Source organism: Lactuca saligna, chromosome 8 (assembly GCF_052625555.1).
Source record: "Lactuca saligna cultivar CGN05327 chromosome 8, ASM5262555v1, whole genome shotgun sequence".
Taxonomy (NCBI): domain Eukaryota; kingdom Viridiplantae; phylum Streptophyta; class Magnoliopsida; order Asterales; family Asteraceae; genus Lactuca; species Lactuca saligna.
Window position 1 is genome coordinate 156,283,197 of NC_136424.1, and position 27,364 is coordinate 156,310,560.

The window sequence follows — 27,364 nt, forward strand, 5'->3', positions numbered from 1 at the left end:
GAGGTTCGGACCAGGTGGCAGCTTCGGCGAGGCTCGGATGCGAGGAGTCATCAGCTTACCGTGCGTCATCGGCTGGGTCTTCGGCTCGGACGCGGGGTGGAGGCCGATGTGAGGCACGTCGGATAGCCATTGGACCACACCCTAAGTCGAATCAGCGTGCGACACGCGAGTAGGGCACGAGGCAGCCATGCGAGGATCACGTGACGACTTCGGACTCCTGTGCGACACGCGTCGCTTCTCGGATGCTCCACGCAGCAGCTTCGTACACGTGGCCAGCTTAGAGCAAGGGTGACGTGGCTGACACTATTCATACGAAAATTAAATGAAAAATGTGCCAAATCTTGTAAAATCCATAACTTTTGCATACGAGCTCCGTTTTTAACGTTCTTTATATGCACGCATAGCTAAAATTATGCTCTACAACTTTCGTTTAGACTTCGTCGGCTAATTTTGACTTTAATTTTAATATTATTATTTTTAACAGACTGGGACAGGACAATCCGTTAAAAATTCATAACTTCTTCATCCGACGTCCGTTTTCGTCAGACTTTTTACTGTTGCACTACTAATGACGAGACCTTCAATTCTCGTTTAGGTTGTGTCGGCTAAAAATCACTCGATCTAAAATTCAAGTTTTTAGCTGTCTACTGCTAAGCTGAAACTTCGAAAAATCATAACTCTTCATACGAAGTCAGATTCAAACGGTCTTTATATGAAAGTTGATTATTTTCACGAGTTCTACAACTTTCATTTACATTACTAAGGCTAAAAATTAGTTTATCAAAAACTAAATTTTTACGCGACAAGGTATTTTCCGGATTTATCGCGGATCTTCGTTTGGTCATAACTTCTTCGTTATAACTCGGATTTCGATGAGGTTTTCGCCTAAATGTTTCTAACGAGATTATCTACAACTTTTACTTATTCCAAATTTTATATTTTCACTATATTTCACTATTTGGCTTTTAATTGGAATCTCATAAGACTTCCAATACTTTCTGAATGATTCTAAGCATAGTTTTACTTCAATTCTAGTAAAAACTATCTGTTAGAACTCAAAATTCAAATTCACATAATATTTCATAATATTATTTACTTAAAACACGATTTCAAAACGTGTATGTTACAAATTGCATTTGACAATACTGATTGTGGGGAACAAAGTTTTCAATTTTCAAATTGCATACTTTGGGAACGCTATAGTAGACTTAATGGAGAGGGCATTTATACTTCATTTCAAATCTAAAAGGTTTAGATTGTAGGGTAGAATAGAACTTAGTCATAGAAATATATGAATATCATGTTGAAATGGTTCAAAATCAATGTATGGAAATATTATAGCTAGAGATAGAACCGATATCAGATCCTTATGTAAGACATGATGAATCGAATCCCATATGCTTTGAATTAGGATCGATTGCATATGCTATAATATTCACTAATTCTAATTTTCAAATGCATTGAGCATTGAGAGGAAATGGATTAGTTTCTTGTGGAAAGTTACAAGTATGGTATTGTTTAGAAGGACCATAGTGTCATGTTTTAGATTAAAATGACTCTAGGTAGAAATTGATGGTTATATGGGAATATGGAAAGTTTCCATAATGGGAGTTGATTATTAAAACTACATGTGAGTTGGAAACTTTAATGCAAGAGAAGTGTTCAAGGAGTATACCTTAAATTATGTCACCCCCCCCCCCCCCCCCCCCCCGAACCTTACGGCGGAAATATCCAAGGGCTTGAGTAGCTTCATTCTTGTAGTATCATCACAGTGTATATAATCGAAACAAAACATTATCATCATCACACATGAAATATTAGAACTGACATTGTTTACATCAAGTATTGTATTTCAATATTACATGCCCAAAATATCAAAAGTAAAGTGATGACAAAAACGTAACAAATATCCATGTATTCTTGCTGACCAACCTGCTCAACGATTTCCTGAGAATACAAGTTAATTTAAAAAAGCCAACATATATAATGTTGGTGAGTTCATAAGCATGTTTGAGTAAACAGTAATGTATTCCTTGTAAACACCAGAAAATCCGATATTTTCTGAAAAATGAATTGAAATGTTTGTGTTCGATATTGTATTAATGCATGTGTGTTAATGTAAGAAAAGAATATTCCAGAAAATCCTATATTTTCTGTTTTAAGTAGAAGGTTTTGAATAATTGTATGTTTTTCCCCAGAAAATCCGATATTTTTTGATTAAATAGAATGATGTAGTCTAATTATCTAAAGATTGTGTTCCAGTGAATATGTATTCCGTAAATTTAAAGTGGAATTATCCTCTATGTGAGCCGTTATAACCATACTTGATAATGATGATTTCGCCTGTCATGACGTTTTACCAACGCTGATTTGTTATAACATAATATTTTATCACCCTAGACTGGCCTAGTCTAACTGTAGCGAACAGCTCAGGTGTGGGGTGTCACCCCCGTATAGATCTATATACAAACTCTCGCTCTCCCTTTAGGAGACTCTGGTAATAACTATAGGCTACGATTGTACACTCAAAAGGTGTCCAACGACATGTCTCACTAGAGTCTTTATCGAAATTTACACGAATATTGCATCACATTATTTAACGTAGTAAATAATGTTTTCCGAATATGTTGAATGGATACAAGGCCCAAAGCGCATGTAAATGAAATCATTAGAATGTAAATGGACTTCAAGGTCCAGATAAACATGTAACGTAAGTTCCAAGCCCAATAGACATGTAAAAAGGACAACTAGGGCCCACTTAAACATGTATATTATTTTCAGGCCCAATAAGAATGTGAATGAGTATTTCCAGGCCCAATATACTTGTAAAAGGACAACTAAGGCTCACTAAACATGTATATTATTTCCAGACCCAATACGAATGTAAATGAATATTTCAAAATCCAATATACTTGTAAAAAGGACAACTAAGGCCCACTAAACTTGTATATTATTTCGAGGCGCAATACGAATGTGAATGTTGTGCTTAACCCGTTTGAAATTGTTTTGTTTGATTTATAACAAGTATTTGCCAAATTGTCTTAGAAAGACCACCTTTTGTAAAAATTACATTTTTGGCCCATTAGACTAAAATTCACAATTTAGGTATAATTTTTGTAAAAATGTCACTTTAGGTCCCTTAAGACCCAAAAGCTTATTTTTAAGGCTTGTGTCAATAAAACTGACATTTTCATCCTTCGTTTGTTAAAAATATTGTTTTTGGCTCATCTTTTGCGAAAATTTACATTTTCAGTCCAAACATATGAAAATTATCACTTTTGGCCCAAATTTTATAAAATCATCATCTTCAGCCCTTATAACCGAAAAATAACATTTTTAACTCAACTTTCTTTAAAACAACACTTAAAGCAATAAAAGCTCAAAAATTTACACTTTCGTCCCAAAAATCGTGGAAGCCCATTATGGGGCCCATTTGTGAAAATTTACACTTTTTTTCCTTTTAGAAACATAAATACCATAAAATCCATGTTTTTAAAAAATAAGTCATTTTTAGTCCCATCAAACCGCAAGTTATAAAATAACTTTACTTTGTTAGTATTTTGTCATTTTTGGCCCATTTTATGCAAATTTCTTAGTTTTAGTCAACCTTGAAAAGATTTAAGCCTTTTCTTAGTATAATAAGTGGTATCATTTGCTTTGTTCTACAAATAACTCATATTTTTAACATATTTTTGGTTTTGTGAAGTAAACAACACATAATCACCAAATAAATCATGAAAAACACACATAGCCATGCATATACACATATATCTACACAAAAAACTTGTATTCTCCCCCAAAACATAATAAAAACCGAAAATAAGGGTTATGAACTCACAATGGGTTGATGATTTCGGTTGTGATGAAGAAAATGGAGAGATCTCGGCCCTTAGCAAGTTTTCTTGAGTGGATTTCGAACTTAAGATGGATCTAAGAGCATGGATTACGAAATGATGTGTTAAGGAGTGCAGAATATCATAAAATGAAGTTAATCATCATACTTAGAGAGGAGCTTACCAAATAAGTGATGATCTTTGAAGAAGAGTTCTTGATCTTTCTCAAGGTACACATGGAATTTAAGAGATGGAAATGTGAGGGCTTTTCTTGAGAGTTATGAGTGAAGTTTAGAAGTGAGAGTTTGGTTTGGAATGGATGAATGTGGCCGAGAATAAGAAAGCGAGGAGAAGAGAAGAGAGAAGAGAGCGATTTGATGTTGCATGGAGATATGGGAATGCATGGTTGTATGGTGTATAATATGATTATATCCATTAAACAATAATTAGGTGGCAACACCCTAATTATCCTCTTGTTATCTCCTTTTTTTGGTTCAAAACTGAGAATGGTATGCGAGGATGAAGAGGTTTTTGATAGTTGGGCTGAAATTGTTTATACTTAAAATTATAAGGCTCAAGGTGAAACTTTTCAGCCCATTGGGTCCTTTTTATGGGTTTACGGCCCGAAGGATGAACAAAAATGGGTTTTTGGCCCATTAATGTTCATATATATTGTTCATGGCCCATTAAGGCCCATGAAAATGAAGTGAGCCATTTTAGACCCAACATGGCCCAAAATACTATAGTTTAATGAATGTGGGTCCAATTAGAGTTCAAATGGAGTTCCTTGGCCCAAAATTGCCAAATGAAAAGTTTACTGGCCCATTAGGCCCAAGATGAGGATCCTGGTTCATTTTGAGTTTGAACCGAGACATCAGGGTTTCAAACCCACTCTTTAGTGTATAAGATGTATCGAATTAGGTTTTTGGACTTCACACATGAGTTTTTGATTCAATGTTTGTTTTTGAAATGAGCATTTGCACATAAATTCAACTAAGGATACAAGTTACATTGGAGTTGATTACATGAATACAAAATTTCCTAGCCAAAAATGTTAGTTGTGACATCATCCCCCCGTTAGAGGGAATTTCGTCCCGAATTTGTTTTGAAGTTAGAACTATGAACGAGAGAATAGGTGAGGGTACTTTAGCTTCATCTGGTCTTCACGTTCCCATGTGAATTCTGGTCCACGCTTAGCGTTTCATCAAACGTTCACAATCGGAATGTGACTTTGCTTTGTACGCTTCACTTCTCTATCGATTATCTCTACAGGCTCTTCAACGAATAAAAGATTTTCATTTACTTCTATTTCATCCAGGGGAACGACTAGGGTTTCATTAGATAAGCACTTTTTTAGATTTGAGATTTGGAACATGTGGTGCACGTTGCTGAGTTCGACGGATAGCTGCATCTTATAAGCCACCGGACCAATCCGGGAAAGAATCTCGAACGGCCCGATGTATAGCGGATTTAGTTTTCCCCGCTTCCTAAAATGAATCATCCCTATCCAGGGAGAGACCCTTAATAGCACTCAATCTCCGACTGGGAATTCCAAAGGCTTTCGTTGTTTGTTAGCATAACTCTTTTATCGGTCTCGAGATGCTTGGATTCGTGGCTTGATTTGGATAATATTCTATGTCGTTTCCCGAATGATTTTTGGTCCTGTGAGAGTACTGTTTTGTGTTCACCATCTTACTAACTAGGTGTCACCCACCTCAGCCCAACAAAGAGGTGATCAACATTTTCTTCCATACAAGGCCTCAAAAGGAGCCACCTTAATGCTCGAGTGGTAGCTATTCTTGTATGAGAATTCAATTATGGGAAAGTGGGTATCCCATGATTTTCCAAAATCGATAACATAGGCCCGGAGCATGTCTTAAAGTGTTTAGATAGTTCGTTTGTTCTAGCCATCGGTTTGAGCGTGGTAAGCAGTGCTCATGTCTAGTTGTGTTCCCATTGCCTTCTAGAGTGACTACCAAAATCGTGGAGTAAATCTACTCTCTCAATCTGAAATAATAGATATTGGTACTCTATCAATTCTCACGATCTCGTTTATGTAGATCCGGGTTAATCTTTCCATCTTATATGTCTCTTTTGTTGGCAGGAAATGGGAGGATTTGGTTAACCTGTCAACAATCACCCAGATAGCATTTAATCCATCCGTTGTCTTGGGTAATTTGGTTATGAAATCCATTGTAATCGTTTCCCATTTCCACTCAGGAATTTCAGGTTGTTGCAGCAATCATGAGGGATTCTGGTTCTCCATTTTAACCTTGGCACAAGTGAGGCACTTGCCCACATAAGTAGTGATCTTTGCCTTCATACTTGGCCACCAATAATGTTGTTTGATGGCCAGGTACATTTTGTCAGAGCCTGGATGGACGGAATATCGAGTCTTATGAGTTTTGTTTATGACTGTTTCTCTAGATCCCCAAAATTTTGGGACCCAGATCCGATTCATGAAAAAGAAAGCTCCGTCCTCTGTGACTTTAAGATTCTTATCTATCCCACATAGCGTTTCATTTGCGACATTTTACGGCTTCATAGCCTCTGTTTGAGCTTCCTTGATTTGCGAGGTTAGGTGGGAATGGATGGTCATAGTTAGAGTCTTCACTTGGTGACCCGAGTACTCTTTCCTGCTGAAGGCATCGACTACCACGTTAGCGATGCTTGGGTGATACTTAATCTCGCACTCGTAATTATTTAGCTATTCAACCCATATTCTCTGCCTCATGTTTAATTCTTTCTGGTCCAGCATGTGCTGGAGACTCTTGTGGTCTATGAAAATGGTGCACTTAGTACCATAGATGTAAAGCCCGTGTTTCTAGGCTTGACATTAATGTTGATGTAACAGTCTAGGTTAACATTTGTAGCTCGTTTTGAAATAATAAAAATGTATTATTTGAGTATTTTGTGTTTTATGCTTAATTGATATGATTTAAATAAATTAAGGATAAAAATAAGTGTCAAAATAAAATGTTAGATAAACTCGATATCTATGAAGAAGGTTGTAGTGGTCGTGACAAGGATTCTGAATATATAAAGAATGTCGAAAACATGCATGAAAAGAAAGTCCAAATCTGACTTTGTATGAGGAAGTTATGAATTTTATAAAGATTTGACATAGCAGTATGCAGCCTGGAACTCGAAATATAAATCGAGCAATTTTTAGCCCACACAACCTAAACGAGAATTAAAGATCTAGTTGATAGTAGGTTAACGATAAAAAGACAGCAGAAAACGGACAAGTGATGAAGAAGTTACGTATTTTTAACGGACTTTTCCTATCCCAGCCTGTTAAAAATATATTATTAAAAATAAATTTAAAATTAGCCGACAAAGTCTTAATGAAAGTTGTAGAGTATCATCTCACCTATGCGTGGATATAAAGCAAGTAAAAAACGGAGCTCGTATGAAAAAGTTACAAATGTTTGAAATTTGAGAAATCGGAGTAGGCCCAACGTAAGTGAGTACGCCCAGCGCACTCGTGTGCATGGTCTGAGTTGGGTCACGTAGCCTACTCCATCGCATGGTCGATGCGTGTACGTAGCTCCGATGCATCCGAGATGATCCACCCATATGCCCAGCGTACTCGGTGTATGCTCAGCGTACTGAGCCGCAACACAGTACGCCCAACGTATAAGGATATTATGTCCAGCGTAACCCCAATGATCAGCCACTATAGATAGAACCCGATGCCAGCCGATTGTTGTTTAACAATTTACTCTCTTGCTCCCTTCTACTTTCTTTTTACGAGTAATTTATACCCCCAAGCCTAGAAAACTATCCTAGCATCATAAGCAAGTCCGAGAGCCCCGAAGATCCCGAAAAAAAGAGATTTTGAGCCGAAATTCTGCCCGCGAGAAGCCCGGTTTTTGAGAAAACATCCTGGTTTCATCGAAGAATATTATTTTAAAAGACGAAGTGATGTCCAATCATTATCTTATCAAGTGAGTGTATAATGATTTTCATCTAACGCATAAATATGAAGTATTCTTTATAAAATATGTGCTATGTGTTTATATATTATTTGTTTATTTGAGATAAGTGTTGAATGAATGTTTTATACAGGTTTTAAGCTGTATATGTATTTTTATCTACAAATATGTTCGGTAAAACATGGGTAGATAGTTAATGGGTGATTAAATAAAATGATGAGAGGCCTCGATGTTGTTGTTGTTCTAGTAATCTAGCAGAGTATGGATGACGACCATGGACTCTTTCTAGACAGTCCAGTGGAACGCTGGCAGGTTCGCAACCTGTAGGTGTTTGTGAACGATGTGTTCACCAGTGTACTCTATCCCCCACATGGTTCCCTTATTTGACACAAATTGCTGATGAACCCTCAAAGCAATGTTGTCATCTCGATGAAAATCCTTAGTCTAGGTCCCTTAGGATAGGTGTTTTAGGGACGTAATGTGAGGATAACGAGAATGGGTAATTGGGTTATTGTTAACTGATGAAATTAATATAATTATTTATTGTTGGTTGAGAACCCTATATGCTCACCAGGCTCCCTAGTCTGACCCACTAAGCTTTTTATATTACAGGTAGTGGTGCCAGAGCATAGTTGGATGATGACGAGAGATTTTGGATTATAAACTAGTAGTTATCAATAACTGTTGTATGGTCTATATTGTAATGTTTATGCTTTTGGTCTATATCGATGTGGACATCCCAAGTTTTGTAATGAAAGGAAAAAATATATTTCTTTAAGAAATGATTTGATAAATTTTACCTTATTTTATTTTGGGAACAAATTCCGCAACACTTTTATTGAAAGGATTACTCTGACTTTATTTTAAAAGCATAAATTAAATCGGTCTTTTCTAGCCGTGAATTTGGGGATATCATAGTTGGTATCAGAGCATTGGTTTAATCGAACTAGGAATTTGTAGAATTTCTAGACTTAAACTTAGAATGTTAAGCAATGATTGTGAGATGAGTGTCTACCTTATTTAAGACACGAGCACTAGTATATTTTAGGAATACAGCCCAAAACTCTTTTATTTGCTAAATGCTATATGTTTGCTATATATGATATTATTTGTTTGGATCTATGGTCTATTGCTGACCAGATCTGGAAACCTTATGTGTTTAGATTTAACATGTAAACGTTTCGGAGTAATAAGGATGATTTAAATATCTATCGTGAATAAAGATCTAAATTCACCTTATTCGGTGTATAGATCAAGAATGGAAAGAACTAGATTTTAGCTGGAAACACTAACGGAAACAGGAATCAACAGCCTCAACCACCAGTAATTGAGCAAGTACATGTTGTAGCTACTGCACCAGAGCCAATGAAAATGGCCAGAGTACAAATGATGATACACACGATGTTGGATTCTCAGATGGAGGAGACAAGGCGTTTGCTTCAGCAGAATCGTGAAGAACTCACTATACCCATTGAATAGCCCGAATTGAATGAAGGGCATTCAGAAGGAGGAAACTTTAGTTAGATTGTTGGTCAAGGCAACCCACTGATAGTTAGAAAAAACAATCAGGATGGAGGAAACGACGGACGTGGATGCAAGTACAAGGATTTCATGGCATCTAAACCACCGTGTCTATTCGGAAGCTCGACGCCGGTAGAAATTATAAATTGGATATCCGAAATGGAGACAATGTTTGAAAGTTGTGAATGTAACAATAGATAGAAGACCGCACTTACAGTTCCTTTGTTCAAATCCGGTGTATTAAGTTGGTGGAAGTTACTAGCTAATTCGATGCCCAAGGGAGAAACTAGGAAGATGTCTTGGGAAGACTTTTTGGTACAACTAAAATTTCAATACTGCTCTGAGCAGGACCTTCTGAAATCAATAATGAGTTTCAAAATTTGAAGAAGAGAAGAATGAGCGTTACTGAATACACTGCTAGTTTTACAGAAAAGATGAAGTTTATTCCATACCTAGTTCCAACTGAACTCTCTAGGGTCAACAAGTTTTCCCATGGATTACCAGCGGATTTTGGTCCAATGGTTAAGTAAGAAACCACTTTGAAAGCCGCCATCTGGGCTGCTAAGAATGTTGAGACCCGGATCAGGGAGAAGGGTCTGGAGAGGATAGATGTTGGTGAGAAAAGGAAGCTCGATTTACCTTCGAGGTCCAACAAGAAAAGTAAATTCTCGAAATCTGGTTCGAGAGGAGGAGGAAGCGAAGCCAAATAGTGTGACAAATGCAACAAGATGCATCATGGGAAATGTGATGGAGAAGTCACATGTTTTAAATGTGGAAAGCCCGGGCACTATGCCAATGAATACACCCTCATCAAGAAAGTTTGTTACAGGTGTGATGAGGAGGGGCACATTTCGAGGGACTGCTCGAAAAAGGAGGCAGCAAAACCCAACATTCCACCAAAACCGAAGGCACGATCCTTTCAGATCACACTTGAAGCCGCGAAGGAAGAAGATGATGTCGCTTCAGGTACCTTTCTTGAAAATGAATTGCCTGCCTAAATTTTTGTTTGATTCTGGAGCCAACTACTCTTTTATTTCGCATGAATTTGGTAGAAAACTAGCTTTTCCTGTGGATAGACTAGATAATACTTTAATAGTCGAGGTTGTTAGTGGTAAGTTTATACCTGTTAGCCATCGCATGAAAAACATCTTCATAGAATTGAATGGGAATAAGTTCCACAAGGAATTATTGCCTACTGAATTAAATGGTTTCGACATCGTGTTGGGAATGGATTGGCTTAGCGCCAATGATGCTGAAATATTATGCAGAAAGAAGATAGTAAAAGTAAACCCGCTAGGGAAAGACTCGTTTATGGTGTATGGGGACAAACAAAGAGTGAATTCTAGAATCATCTCTACAATAAAATCCAGAAAGTGTTTGGCCAAAGGATTTACGTCATATCTAGCATTCGTGATCGATGCTAAAGAAGGATATCGAGAAGACTGCTTTCAGAACCAGATATAGACACTATAAGTTTTTGGTTATGAAGTTTGGACTAACCAATGCTCCATCAGCATTCATAGATTTAATGAACAGGGTTTGTAAACCATTCCTTGATAAATCTGTGATAGAGTTCATAGATGACATTCTGATTTACTCGAAAAGCCAAAGAAGTGTTAGAAGTCTTGAAGAAGGAGAAGTTGTATGCCAAGTTCTCGAAATGTTATTTTTGGATTGAAGAAGTTCAATTCTTGGGTCATGTGGTCAATCGAGATGAATAATGGTTCACCCAACAAAGATTGAAGTTGTAATGAAGTGGGAACAACCGAAAGTCCCATGGAGATCTGAAGCTTTTTAGGATTAGCCGGATATTACTGAAGGTTTATTCAAGGCTTTTCTTCGATCGATACTCCATTAACAGCTTTGACCCACAAAGGAGCTACTTATACATGGAGTGATAATCATGAGGAAGCATTCGAGAAGCTAAAGAAGAAATTATGTGAAGCACCGATTCTTTCTCCACCCGATGGAGTAGAAGACTTCGCAGTTTATAGTGATGCGTCTGGAGTTGGGTTGGGTTGTGTTCTGACCCAAAGAGAAAATGTGATAGCATATTTATCTCGATAGTTGAAGGTGCACGGAAAGAACTACCCCACTCATGATCTTGAGTTGGCAGCGGTAGTATTTTTGCTAAAAATATGGAGGCACTACCTCTATGGCAAGGAGTGCAAACTTTTCACTGATCATAAGAGTCTCTAATATCTCTTAATCAGAAAGAATTGAATATGAGGCAACGATGCAGGCTAGAGTTACTCAAAGACTACGACTGTGAGATACTTTACCACCCCGGTAAAGCTAATATTGTCGCTGATGCCACTACTATAAAAACAACCTTTTACAACGCGCAAGGCGTGTCGTAAAATGCTCAGACGACGCGCAAATGTGTGTCAAGGAAGGCCCTGTCATAACGAGAGACGACACACTATTGTGTGTCGTCTATTTACTTCACGCATTTACGACACGCATGGCGTGTCAAGGAAGGCCCTGTCATAAAGGAAGATGACACGCTTTTGCGTGTCGTAACCTTGCGATGCGCGTTTAAGACACACATTACGTATCATTAAAGCCCCTGTCATAAAGAAAGATGACACATATTTTTGCGTGTCATAATTTTAAATGTTTTAAAATTTGTATATTTTGATAGATTTAGTAATTTTCAAATTAAATAAAACATTAAAAGTCTTATAATACAAAATAAAATACAATAAATAGGAAATATAATTCATTGTACTAATATTTCAAATACAAATTATCATTCCAATAGTAAGTAAATGTAATACATTGCTAATATTGCATAATATTTATTATAGAAAAGCAAAACATGTACAACATTAAAAGGAACCCGTGACTAATTTATCCTTTGTCAATCTTCATGGCAACTTTAAGCCTTGCAACATCACCATGGTATTGAACTTCGCCACCACCGACCTAAGAAAAAATATTTGCGTATTAATATTAAAAAACAAGATAGGAGCCAATCATTCTATGACACAAGGAAAAATATCACTAGAGAACTATGAAAAAAATATGAAACAAATGAATGAGAGTGCGTTGCTATTTCTTTAATACTTAATGCATAGAGTAAGACGTGGTCATCATCCATAGTTTTGAAGGACATTGATGTCTCCCTATGTTGCACAAGAGAGATGTGTTAATAAACAAATCAATGAAGGCACGTTGCTATTTCTTGCATTTAACACAAAAACTAATGCAAATTGTGCAGAATCTCCTGTTTTATATAGGTAATCTTCCAAACTCATTTGATACATGATCGCAGTCCAAATAAGATGATGGGATTAAAATTTGAAATAAGGTTTTCTGTTGTAGATTATTTGTAACCTAAGCATCAGATAAGTAAATTCCCGAATGATGTGGAGTGGCATCTTGTTCCATGACTCTCATTTCCTTAGCAGCACTTTCGAATACCCAATCTGGTAGACGAATCATGTCCACCAACACGTGGAAAGATATATATTTGGTATTTAAGGGTTAACCAAGTCAAAAAAACTTTGGAAAAATATCTTACAATAAGATTTTTAACATAATATCCTAATAGTTTAACGACCCAATTTATTTAGACAAGAACATACTAAGAAATGAATCTAGCACAATCAATTATATAGATATTAACAAGACAATATAAAAAGAACAACAAAGGTTACGCCATATTCTAAAAACTAAAAGTTTGACTTTTAGGGTGTCAGGTCAACTTACCCGCATCCCAAATGTATAACCTTCTTTCTGTTTATCCACAACGTGTGTGAGGAAAGCAAGATTCTTTTTGTGCAGGCACTTTTGTTCCTTGATGCACGAGATAAGGCAGAGACTGACGCCCGATTTATCATTGTAGATGATTAGGGTTTCATGGTTAGGGAGGTGAAGGCGAATGGCCTTTTCGTGACACATAATGTCAGCATGGTGGGGGCTTAACCAATGCATGCATATAATCACATCAAAGCTCCTAATATCTATTGGCAACAAATTGATTTGGAATGAATGATTGTTTAATGTGAGCGTGCACCTTGTGTATATGTCTTTTGTTGTTTCTATTTTACCATTGGTCATCTCCACTGTGAAGGCTTTGCATAGCTTTTGGGGTTGTTGGTTTCATAGGTGTTTAAATTTATTACTCACAAAAATTTGTTCTGCGCCACTATCAAATAGAATGCATGCAAAGATGTTGTTGAGTGGGAACATACCAGTGACAACGGTTGGATCCTGAACCGCTTCACCCTGCCCTAGTGTGAGGACTTTGACCGATCCTCCAGTGCCATGGACATTAGTTTTGGGGAAGTTACGCTTGAAATGACCAGTTCCTCCACAACCATAACAAGTCTGACTGACTCCGACGTTGTTGTTGTTGTTGTTAGTTTTGTTGTTGTTGATGTTGTTGTTGCGTTAGTTCAGTTGGGGTGGTAATTTGTAGTATCGGGAGGTATGGCCCTTATGGTTGCAGTTAGCACAATGCATATCCCTGCATTCCCCATAATGATGGAAATTACATTTGTTGCACTTTGGTAGGTTTCCTGTGTAAGGTCTAGTGGTAGTTTGCACATATGAGGCTGGAGCATGTAGTGTTGGAGCTACTTGGGTAGTAGCTGCATGGACTGCTATAGTTTGTTACTTTTTCGATGACCCTTGGTTTTTTCGTCCCTTTCGTTTGTTGTTCCATTCCTTTTTGTTTTTTCCCTCCTTCTTAACTTCGGTTTCCCTAGTTTTGTCACCCTTCTTGTTGCCATGGTCGTATAACTTCTTGGCTAATCTTTTAGCACTGTCATACGTTTCAGGTTTTGCAACTATTACATTTCCTTGAATTGGAGAGGTTAATCCCCAAATTATTCTTTCAATCTTCTTCCCTTCAAATGTGATCATGCCTGGGCATAAGAGTGACAGTTCGCTAAACCTTGAGATGTAAGCATCGATGTTGGAGTTCTGCACTGTGAGATTCAACAGTTCCTGCTCCATTTTCAGAATTTCCCCTCTTGGACAGTATTATGCCATCAACATTTCTTTAAATTCATCCCATGGTATAGCATTTGCTATTGGTAGTGTCATGGCATCCACATGACCGTTCCACCAAGTAAGCGCTTGATCGACAAAGGTATAAGCTACAAATTTCACCTTGCACTCTTCTGGGCATCCGCAGATCTCAAATACTGATTCAAATTTTTCTATCAACCGATTTAGGGTTATCACGCCTCCCGTTCTGTTGAAGGTTCGAGGTTTGGAATTCGTGAATTCCTTATAGGTACAAACCTTTGTAGGTCCTTGGTTCATCCCTTATTTGAACTTCCAGTTCCTTTCCCGTTACTTCCACCGTTATTCCCATTGTGAATCTATGACAGTGCTGCGGTGACCGCAACTGACACTGCTGCTTGGAACGCAGCTGAGTTTATCTCTGGTGGTGTGGGTCCCGTGTTGTTTCTACGGTTCGGTCTTTGAGGCAACTTCTGTCATGGAATGGAAAGATGAAGAGCACATAGAGTATTCTGAATTTGAGATCTTGAGTATATAGAACAGTTTCAGTGATTCGGTTGTGCGTGTAAATGATTGCATGTAATAACATGAAATATGAATAAAATAACACATAGCAGATAACGACATCACGATAAAACACATAACTGCATTTCAGTAGTAATACTCTTTTTAGTACATGAAAATTACCCTTTATAAGGCATACAATACATAAAAGAAATAATATATTCCGACAGCATGACGACTCCATGAGTAGTGTAATCACTTAATCATGAAGTCGATAGTACATAAAGTAGCACACAAAAGAAAACCATAACAGTAGTGATGAAAGGTGGAGCCAATCCTAATTGCGGTTAAGAAATCAAATGCCGAAATGTTGTGCCACAAGTTCTGCCATGTCACTAAATTCACGAGTGACATCATCCATCTCATGCTCTGCCTGTACTGCTCGAGCTTCCGCCGCTAAGAGCTGTTGTCTGAGGGATGCAATCTTGTCCTCTAGGGAGCATGTCCGATCGGTGGGACCCTACGATGCTGCAGGATGGTCCTGGGTCACATCTAAAGAGTGAGGCTTAGTAGGGCTTCCTCCACCTCCCTCACTTCTTCCGTCTCCTCGTTAGATTTCTCATACTTGTAATCCGTCACTACATACTCTTCAGGTACTAAACTTGGATCTGCTCCTTGAAACATACCAGGTCCATCATCGATCAGTCCATTGGTCACCAAGGCCTGATAGTAGAGGTCTCCTTGCTGAAATTCATCTGTGGAGTCCGTGCGAGAAGGGAGGAGCGAGAAATGAATAGGAAGGATACGCACGAAACACTCCTATCATATTTGAATTATTTAGGTTTGGTTCCTTAATACTTTTTGGATCATTAGGTGGTATATTTTTGATTCATTGACCATTATGATTACCCCCGAACAAATGCAGGTCGTATTTTGAATAAATGTAGTTGATCAGGCTACATTTACCCCCAATATGACTACATAATTGTCCAGGTGTAACCACAATGTTCAAATCCTCCAAAGACTTTTACGGTTTCTTATTAGGCTATTACCCTAGAATGCACACATAGGTATGCATTTTTATTTTGTTTAGAGTTGTTTAGTCCTAATTTATTTATAGTTGCATATCTTGTATAACTAGATATGTCAGTTCACTATAAACATTGCTCTGATACCAATCTGTCACACCCCCCGAACCAGACGGCGGAAACTTCCGGCGGCTTGGGTGATTTCATTCTCATAGTATCATCACGATGTATATAATTGAAACAAAACATTATCATCATCACAAATGAAATATCACAATTGACATTGTTTACATCAAGTATTGTATTTCAATATTACATGCCCAAAATATCCAAAGTAAACTGATGACAAAAACTTCACAAATATCCAGGTATTCTTGCTAACTAACCTGCTCAACGATTTCCTAGAATACAAGTTAATTTAAAAAGGTCGACATATATAATGTTGGTGAGTACATAAGCATGTTTGAGTAAACAATAATGTATTCCTTGTAAACACCAGAAAATCCAATATTTTCTGAAAAATGAATTGAAATGTTTGTGTTCGATCTTGTATTAATGCATGTGTGTTAATGTAAGAAAAAAATATTCCAGAAAATCCTATATTTTCTGTTTTAAGTAGAAGGTTTTGAATAAGTGTATGTTTTTCCATAGAAAATCCGATATTTTCTGATTAAATAGAATGATGCAGTCTTGTTATCCAAAGATCGTGTTATAGTGAATATGTATTCCGTAAATTTAAAGTGGAATTATCCTCTACGTGAGTTGTTATAACCATACTTGATAATGATGATTTCTCCTGTCATGATGTTTTACAGACGCCGACTTGTTATAAGATAAGAATTTGTCACCCTAGACTAGCCTAGTCTAACTGTAGTGAATGGCTCAGGTGTGGGGTGTCACCCCCGTATAGATCTATACATAAAATCCCGCTCTCCCTCCAAGAGACTCTGGTTATAACTACAGGCTACGATTGTACACTCGAAAGGTGTCAAACGACATGACTCACTAGAGTCTTTACTGAAATTTATGCGGATATTGAATCACACTATTTAATGTAGTAAATAATGTTTTCCGAATATGTTGAATGTATACAAGGCCCAAAGCACATGTAAATGAAACCATAAGCATGTAAAGAGACTGCAAGGTCCAGATAAACATGTAACGTAAGTTCCAAGCCCAGTGGACATGTAAAAAGGACAACTAGGGCCCACTTAAACATGTATATTATTTTCAGGCCCAATAAGAATGTGAATGAGTATTTCCAGGCCCAATATACTTGTAAAATGACAACTAAGGCCCACAAAACTTGTATATTATTTCGAGACCCAATACGAATGTGAATGTCGTGCTTAAGGCCCACAAAACTTGTATATTATTTCGAGACCCAATACGAATGTGAATGTCGTGCTTAACCCGTTTGTTATTGTTTTGTTTGATTTATACCAGGTATTTGCCAAATTGTCTTAGAAAGACCACTTTTTGTAAAAATTACATTCTCGGACCAAGAGACTAAAATACACAGTTTAGGTATATTTTTTTGTTAAAATGTCACTTTAGGTCCCTTAAGAGGCAAAAGTTTATTTTTAAGGCTTATTTCAATAAAAATGACATTTTCACCCTTCTTTTGTTAAAAATAACGTTTTTAGCTCATCTTTTGCGAAAATTTACATTTTCGGTCTAAACATATGAAAATTATCATTTTTGGCCCAAACATTATAAAATTATCATTTTTAGCCCTTATAACTGAAAAATAACATTTTTGGCTCAACTTTGTTTAAAATGACACTTAAAGCCATAAAAGCTAAAAAATTTATACTTTCGGCCCAAAAACCGTGAAAGCCCATTATGGGGCCCATTTGTGAAAATTTACACTTTTTTCCCTTTTAAAAACATAAATACCATAAAATCCATGTTTTAAAAAAAATAAGTCATTTTTACTCCCTTCAAATTGCAAGTTATAAAAATAACTTTACTTTGTGAGTATTTTGTCATTTTTGGCCCTTTTTATGCAAATTTCTTAGTTTTAGTAAACCTTGAAAAGATTTAAGCCTTTTCTTAGTATACTAAGTGGTATCATGTGATTTGTTCTACAAATAACTCATATTTTCAACATATTTTTGGTTTTATGAAGTAAACAACACATAATCACCAAATAAATCATGAAAAACACACATAGCCATGCATATACACATATATCTACACAAAAAACTTGTGTTCTCCCCCAAAACATAATAAAAACCGAAAATAGGGGTATGAACTCACAATGGGTTGATGATTTCGGTTGTTATGAAGAAAATGGAGAGATCTCAGCCCGTAGCAAGCTTTCTTGAGTAGATTTTGAACTTAAGATGGATCTAAGAGCATAGATTACGAAATGATGTGTTAAGGAGTGAAGATTATCATAAAATGAAGTTAATCATCATACTTAGAGAGTAGCTTTTCAAATAAGTGATGATAATTGAAGAAGAGTTCTTGATCTTTCTTAAGGTACACATGAAATTTAAGAGATGGAAATGTGAGGGCTTTTCTTTAGAGTTATGTGTGAAGTTGAGAAGTGAGTGATGTTTAGAATGGATGAGTGTGGCAAAGAATAAGAAAGACAGGAGAAGAGAAGAGAGAAGAGAGTGATTTGATGCTGCACGGAGATATAGGAATGCATGGTTGTATGGTGTATAATATGCTTAGATATCCATTAAACAATAATAGGTGGCAACACCCTAATTATCCTCTTATTATCTTTTATTTATTATTTATTTATTTTTTTTGTTCAAAACCGAGAATGGAGTGAGAGGATTAAGAGATTTTTGATTGTTGGGCTAAAATTGTATATACATGAAATTATAAGGTTCAAGGTGAAAGTTTTCGGCCCACTGAGCCCTTTGTATGGGTTTACAGCCCAAAGGATGAATAAAAATGGGTTTTCAGCCCATTAATGTTCAAGTATATTGTTCATGGCCCATTAAGGCCCATGAAAATGAAGTGAGTCATTTTAGGTCAAACATGGTCCAAAATACTATAGTTTAATGAATATGGGTCCAATTAGTGTCCAAATGGAGTTCCTTGGCCCAATATTGCCAAATGAAAAGTTTACTGGCCCATTAGGCGTAATAAGTGGATCCTGATTCATTCTGAGTTTGAATCGGAACATTAGGGTTTCAAACCCACTATTGAGTATATAAGATGTATCGAATTAGGTTTTTGGACTTCACGCATCAGTTTTGGATTCAATGTTTGTTTTTGAAATGAGCATTTGCACATATCTTCAACTGAGGACAAAAGTTACATTGGAGTTGATTACATGAATACAGAATTTCCTAGCAAAAAATGCTAGTTGTGAAAAATTAGAACCTTCATCACCATGGAATTATTTATAGTAACAAAGTTCCAATAGTATATTTTGTAATATTGTCAGATCAGTCTCTGTGACTTTGAAGCCTCAACATCACAGAAGGTCAATGCATGTAAGTTTGGAATTCCAATACAATTTATACAGTGACAAGAATTTGGAATTATGAAATGAACATCATTGGAAGAGTGTCCAGTTGATCTGTTCACAGAGGAAGGACCATAGAGAGGCATAGTATGCATGTTCATAACATGGCATGACTGATGTTTAGTTCGATTAGTTAGTGTTGGATAAGGTGTCTAAGTCCATAACTATTTCTGGTATGTACTTGACCCGACCTGGCATGGTCCATTTGGGTTGTATGGCACCATGCAATTGGATAAACTAAATGAGAGAAATAACACATATGGTTTATTAATATATTATAAGTTCTAATATATTAATAATATTATTTAATTAGTTCTGATCAAGAATTAATTTAGAATTAATTAAGTGATCAAAAGGATAACTAATTAACTATATGGGTAGATTATGTAAATCTACCATGTCTTATATAGTGGGCTAGAAGGCTCCATGGATTATCAAGTTGGGTTTCACCCATAGGATGCTCCATAGATTCTCCATGGAGTTAACCCATGGATTGAGAAATGAAGAGTCATGTTACATTAGGGTTTTACCTAATGCAACACACTATATAAAGACCATGTAACTCCCCAAAATCGGCTACACTTTCTAGACTAAGTGAAACAAGAGGGCTTGGCTGATTTTGAGTGTGTTAGAGTATTCTCTCAAGTTTATACTTTGCATTTGGTGTTGTGTGAAGCATTTGAGGCATCACACTTGAGGTGCTAGGCTCACAAGGTTTCAAGGAACACTTTCATAAACAAGGTATGTAGTTCTATCTTTTATACAAAGAAAAATGTTCCCCATATATGCTAGATAGGTTCATAACCTTCGAAAACAACTTTGCATGATTATTAGACAAACACAGATCTAAGGTTATTAGGGTTGCATGTACACTTAGGAATTATTAGAATGCTTAAAACCCATCAGTGGTATCAGAGCCTTGGCTTGTTTATTTGTTATTTGTGCTCAAAAGTTGAAAAAAAGTCAAAAAACTTGTTGTCTACCTGATGAACTCGCCGAGTCCATGGGGAGACTCGCCGAGTTCACTTGTATCTTCAACCTACTCGCCGAGTAGGTTCATGCACTCGGCGAGTAGGAGCCACAGAGTGCAGATTTTCGACTTTAGTTGCTGGAAATGGACTAGAAACATTACCCTAAACTGTTTTGGTACTTGAAAACTTGTTTTAGATGGTGTAATGTTCATGCTAATCCATTTACAACAACAAGTTATCAAAATTACAAAGTTTTGAGTGTAGTTTTGATTCATGAAAGTGTTCATGTTCATGTTCTTGATCTTATGATGTTTAGATGATCATAGGAATTATTTGTAACCTACTTGGTAGTTTAATTCTTGATCATAATGTGTTTTAATGGAGTCCATAACTTGTCCTCAAGTTATGGAAAACCAAGAGTCACACTTGAATTAAAAACCATTAAAAGAACACAAGAGTTAGAAAAATGAAGACTCTTCATTTTATTACTCTATTTAACTCATAAGTTACAAGAAATGAAAAGTTTTGAAAGTTTACAAAACTTGCCCTCAAGTTTTGGAACAAGTAAAGTCATATTAAAAACTTTAGTTCCAACCCTTAGAATTTTAAAAGTTAAAATTCAACCCTTATACTTATAATATTATAAGTTATTAATAATATATATATGTATAAGATCAAAGTTGTCTTACCGCTAGTACGCCTCATTCACGAAGCCGGTCTATAAGGTGGGTATAAGGTTGTTGCCTATAAAATGGCAACTTAATGGGTCTCCACTCTCACCCACCGCTTGCTTGACTGGTGGAGGGTCGTTAGTCGAACGGGTAAGACAAGGACTTATAAATTCTCATTAAAAGTATGATCAATATTATAAAGTAACTAAATGTTTTATTTAATTCCCAATCTTAGTTACTTTAGGAAAAATGTGAATAAGGTGCTAATCCATGAAATTACACTTTACACTTTGTCTAAGTCGTTAGTGGAGTGTGTGTGGTTAACCGGCACACTAACTTGGACTTAACAAGGTAGGTAAAGGGTGACTTAATATTTATCATAGTATCGATGGAGCATGTGTGGTTAACCGGCACATCGATTGAGGGGTAATTTATTAAGGGTACCAAGTAATTTGCATGGTTACTTCACACCTCGTTTTGTGATCCTCGGCATCCCAATCACAAAACTTGGAGGGCACACTCGAGATTGAAACATGCCTTTGAAAAGTTCATTGAATCTCAAAAGAATCTAGGAATTTCTAAGTACCAAGTTAAAACTTAATATTTAATATTTCGCTTTTGGTGGAAATTGGTGAATCGTCATTCACCTACCTTTCAAATATGTTATTACTTAGATTACGGCATACCTCTTCTAAGTTATAATATATTGTGATTGGATCCTAGCCTTAATACTACATTTGGGTGTTTTATTAAGGACTATCTCTATATCTAAACTAAAACCTTCTTTCTTCTTTTTCAGATGTCTGCAAACACTGCTGCTTCTGGCTCTAATCCTAATGGCTCCTTTACCCTTATGAACTTGTGTGGGAAAGTCACTTTTGATGGATCCAACTTTAATGAATGGATCAGAAACATCAGAATGATTACTCACTACGAGGACAATGAATATGTCCTCGATAAGGAGCTTAAATAGATTGATGAGACAGTTTCTACTCCTCAAGAGATCGCTGAGTTTAGGGCACATGAAAGAGATGCCACCAAAGTGGCATGCATCATGATGGCCACAATGACTACGGATCTCCAAAAATCCTATGAAGATTTCTACCCCTATGAGATGCACCAAGACTTGATGGAAAGATACCATCAAAGTGCTCGACAAGAGAGGTATGAAATCATCTCCTCCATGTTAACAACTCGCATGAAGGATGGTGAACCCATCACGGGCCACATGCAAAAAATGCAAAGATTTGTGGACCGTTTGCTGAAGCTTAATGTGAACTTCCCCGAGGAGCTTGCAATAGATATCATTTTGCACTCCTTACCTTCATGTTATGATCAATTCCGCATGATATACCACATGAACAAGGAAGAGGTCACTCTCAGCAAACTTCAAGGACTCTTAAAGACCGCAGAAAGTGGTCTTAAGGGTAAGGCGGTTGTTACTACTCTTACTCCTACCAACTCCGCCCTTGCCTTGGCAATCGGGAAAGGACGAGGGAAGAAGAGAAAGAGCTCTTCGAAGGGTACCAAGGTTAGGACCCTTGATGGCTCTTCTTCAAGTGGAACCAAGAAAGGTTTTATCACTCCTTCTTCTGACCCAAAAGAGGCTGAATGCTTCTATTGCCATGAAAAGGCACATTGGAAGCGGAACTGCCCAAAGTACCAGCAAGATGTGAAGGATGCGAAAGTTAAACCCAACCATGCAGGTATTTACACTATCATTTCTAATAACTCACCCCATTCTAAATCTTGGGTCCTTGATATCAGTTGTGGTATTGATATTTGTTGTGACTTGCAGGGACTAAGAAGAAGTGAGAATGTGGAGCAAGGAAGAATAAACTTAATCATGGGGAATAGGAAAGTTACACCTGTCACCAAGATTGGAGTTTATACTTTGTCGCTAAGTAGTGGGTTTAATTTAGATTTGAATAAATGTTGTTATTCGCCAGAAATTGCAAGAAATATTATTTCCTTACATGCTTTGTATAAACAAGGTTTTACCTTTTCATTTAATAATGAAGTTGGTTCGATGCTTTCTTTAATAATGTTCTTTATTTTAAAGCATTACCTTGTGATGGCGTGTATGAAACAGTATCTGTGGTTGATAACTTAGGAAATAATGTGATGTGTATTGATTCTATTAATAATAATAACTGGGATAAAGCATCATTATGGCATTGTCGTCTTGGACATATAAGCAAGAAGCACATAGACCAACTCCAAAAGGATGGAGTCTTGGAATCATTTGACCTAAAGTCAGATGATAGTTGAGAATCATGCTTACTTGGAAAACCGACAAAGTCACCCTTCACAGGTTCTTGTGAGAGGGGTGAAGGTTTGTTGGACCTTGTACACACGGATGTGTGTGGACCATTCAAACATGCCACAAGGTATGCTAATCGTTATTATTTGACTTTTACTAATGATTACAGTAGATATGGATATGTCTACTTAATCAAGCATAAGTCAGAGACTTTCGAAAGGTTTAAGGAATTTAAAACAGGAAGTCGAGAATCAATTGGGCAGGAACATAAAGATGCTTCGATCCGATCGAGGAGGTGAGTATCTTAGTTCAGAGTTCCTCGACTATCTTAGGGAATGTGGGATTGTCTCACAATTGACACCTCCCAGGACACCACAGTTGAATGGTGTAGCTGAGAGGCGTAATCGAACCTTGTTGGATATGGTTCGTTCCATGATGAGTCGAGCTTCGCTACCAATCTCATTATGTGGGTATGCCTTAGAGACTACCGCCCATATCCTTAATCTAGTCCCTAGAAAGAAAGTTGCCAAAACTCCTCATGAGATGTGGACTGGTAAAGTACCCAAACTAGACCACATCAAGATTTGGGGTTGCGAAGCTTTCGTGAGGCACGAGTCTCATGATAAGCTAGAACCCCGAAGCGAGAGGTGTATTTTCATCGGATACCCACAAAGATCCTTTGGTTACCTCTTCTACAGACCTAGTGATAATGTGGTCTTTGTAGCAAGACGAGGAGTCTTTCGTGAGAGAGAATTTATAAGCCAAGGAGACAGTGGGAGGCAAATTGACCTTGAAGAAATTCAAGAGTCAAGTGGTGAAGGAACTTCAAACCCTAGCCCTCAACTTGAGGAGGAAACTCTTGTTGAGCCAATTGACGATTCTGTACCTCTGAGACGTTCCACGAGAGTTAGGAATCCACCTGAGCACTACTATGGTTTTCATATTACTGCGGAAGGTGAGACACTTATTAGTGATGAGACATTAGTAGGTCTGCATGAACCTAACAGTTACGCGGAAGCCATGGCAGGCCCTGAGTCTGTGAGATGGAAAGAGGCTATGGATAGCGAGATACAATCCATGTATGACAATCAAGTTTGGAACTTGGTTGAGAATGTACCAGGTCGTAAGAGTGTAGGGTGCAAATGGATCTTCAAGAAGAAGACCGACATGGATGGTAATGTACACACTTATAAGGCTCGACTTGTTGCAAAGGGTTTCTCTTAAATTCCTGGAGTGGATTATGATGAGACCTTTTCTCCAGTAGCCAAGATTAAGTCTATTAGGGTTATGTTAGCCATAGCTGCATTTCATGACTATGAAATCTGGCAAATGGATGTCAAAACTGCTTACCTTAATGGAAAGTTCACTGAAGATGTTTACATGAGTCAGCCAGAAGGTTTTGTCAGCAACGAGTACCCTAATAGAGTGTGTAAGCTTGATAAATCCATTTATGGATTAAAGAAAGCTCCCCGCAGATGGAATCTTTGCTTTGATGAAAAGGTCAGGGAATTTGGCTTTTCTAGGAGTGAAGATGAATCTTGTGTTTATGTCAAGGCTAGTGGGAGTATAGTCAGCTTCTTAGTATTGTATGTGGATGACATACTACTCATAGGAAATGACATCCCAACTTTGCAGGAAGTTAAGTCCTGGCTTGGGAAGTGTTTCTCTATGAAGGACCTAGGAGAAGTTGCCTATATTCTAGGGATAAGGATTTTAAGAGACCGGAGAAAAAGACTAATTGGACTTAGTCAAAGTACCTACTTCGACAAAGTGTTGAATTGATTCAGCATGGAGAACTCCAAGAAAGGAGAATTACCTATCCAGAGTAATGCCAGATTGAGTAAAGCTCAGAGCCCAAGTACTGAGGCTGAGATAGCATAAATGACTCGAGTGCCTTATGCTTCGGCAGTAGGCTCAATCATGTATGCTATGACTTGTACTCGACCTGATGTAGCCTTTGCCTTGAGCATGGTTAGCAGGTATCAGGGGAACCCTGGCAAGGCTCACTGGACTGCGGTAAAGAATATCCTCAACTACCTACAGAGGACTAAGGACTGGGTCCTTACCCTCGGTGGGAGTGATGACTTGAGAGTTGTAGGGTATTGTGATGTTGGTTTCTAGACTGATAGGGATAATTTCCGCTCTCAGTCGGGCTGGGTCTTCACCCTAAACGGAGGAGCAATCACTTGGAAGAGTTCCAAACAGGAGACAGTGGCTGATTCTACTTGTGAATCAGAGTATATAGCAGCGAGCAAGGCAGCAAAGGATGCTATATGGCTGAAGAACTTCATTGGAGAGCTTGGAGTTGTACCAGCTATAAAAGAGCCCATAGAAATTTTATGTGATAGTGAAAGTGCTATTGCCTTAGCCAAGGAACCAAGGGATCATGGGAGATCCAGACACATCGATAGAAAATATCATTTTATTAGACATCGCATAGAAGAAGGGACTGAGTAGGGTTAAGCATCTCCAGCATGCTCGGAGCATAGAGCTGAAGGATGATATAAGTTTTAGTAGTTAGATAAATTATGAAATTTGTAAAGTGTAATTGACATTAGATGATGAATAAAAGGTGTTTTATTTATGAGTAAAGAGTTGCTATCTCTTGTCAATCGTTTACTATATTTTGTTTGCATGTTTTGACTTCCAGAATAGTATGTTGTGATTTAACATATTATTCAAAATTTCCACAGTCAGTCATATGTTGGAAGTAGATATGAAGTAAGACTATCATGATTGGTTGCAGAGGTCTAAGGTGTTGGACATGGCTACAGCAATCATGAATGCTCATAAGTTTTGAGTATTGGAATCAACCCACGCTCACTGGAATCACTTCATGGAATTTTATCTCGAGTGATCGTGAGATGGTAATATCATATAAGTCTTCAAACCTAGAGATATGATTTGTTGCTTATGAATTGGTTATGCATTGATTGTACAAAAATGCATTGGTAACTCGATGTTATAAAACGTGCTTTTGTGTATGATTCAACTAGTAGTAGAACAAACATATGAGTAAAAGTTTATCTGTTCCTTCTTGGATTAGAAGCTGATATCTAGGCCCCTCGATGATTTTGTTTTGACCAATGTACCGGGCCCGGTCAGAACTAAGTTGATGTGTTCAATTAAGTTCTTTGTCAAACAAATCGAAAATCGGGAAACAAATTGCTGGACAATAAGTAAGACATTGTTCCATGTATTTCTTCAGCTGATATCTAGAACAGAGGATTATATGATCACTTATCTTAAATGGCGTATCAACATCTTCTCAGTTCCGAGAGACCTTGAAAGAGCTACGATTGCCGATCGGTTCCTGAAGTACTGCAGTTATAGTTATTAGACTTATCCAAGTGGGAGACTATTGGATAAGGTGTCTAAGTCCATAACTATTTCTGGTATGTACTTGACCCGACCCGGCATGGTCCATTTGGGTTGCATAGCACCATGCAATTGGATAAACTAAATGAGAGAAATAACACATATGGTTTATTAATATATTATAAGTTCTAATATATTAATAATATTATTTAATTAGTTTTGATCAAGAATTAATTTAGAATTAATTAAGTGATCAAAAGGATAACTAATTAACTATATGGGTAGATTATGTAAATCTACCATGTCTTATACAGTGGGCTAGAAGGCTCCATGGATTATTAAGTTGGGTTTCACCCATAGGATGCTCCATGGAGTTAACCCATGGATTGAGAAATGAAGAGTCATGTTACATTAGGGTTTTACCTAATGCAACACACTATATAAAGACCATGTATCTCCCCAAAATCGGCTACACTTGCTAGACTAAGTGAAACAAGAGGGCTTGGCTGATTTTGAGTGTGTTAGAGTATTCTCTCAAGTTTATACTTTGCATTTGGTGTTGTGTGAAGCATTTGAGGCATCACACTTGAGGTGCTAGGCTCACAAGGTTTCAAGGAACACTTTCATAAACAAGGTATGTAGTTCTATCTTTTATACAAAGAAAAATGTTCCCCATGTATGCTAGATAGGTTCATAACCTTGGAAAAACAACTTTGCATGATTATTAGACAAACATAGATCCAAGGTTATTAGGGTTGCATGTACACTTAGGAAGTGTTAGAATGCTTAAAACCCATTAGTTAGTTGATTACTCGAAACATTATATAATGAATAAAGTCTTAATTAC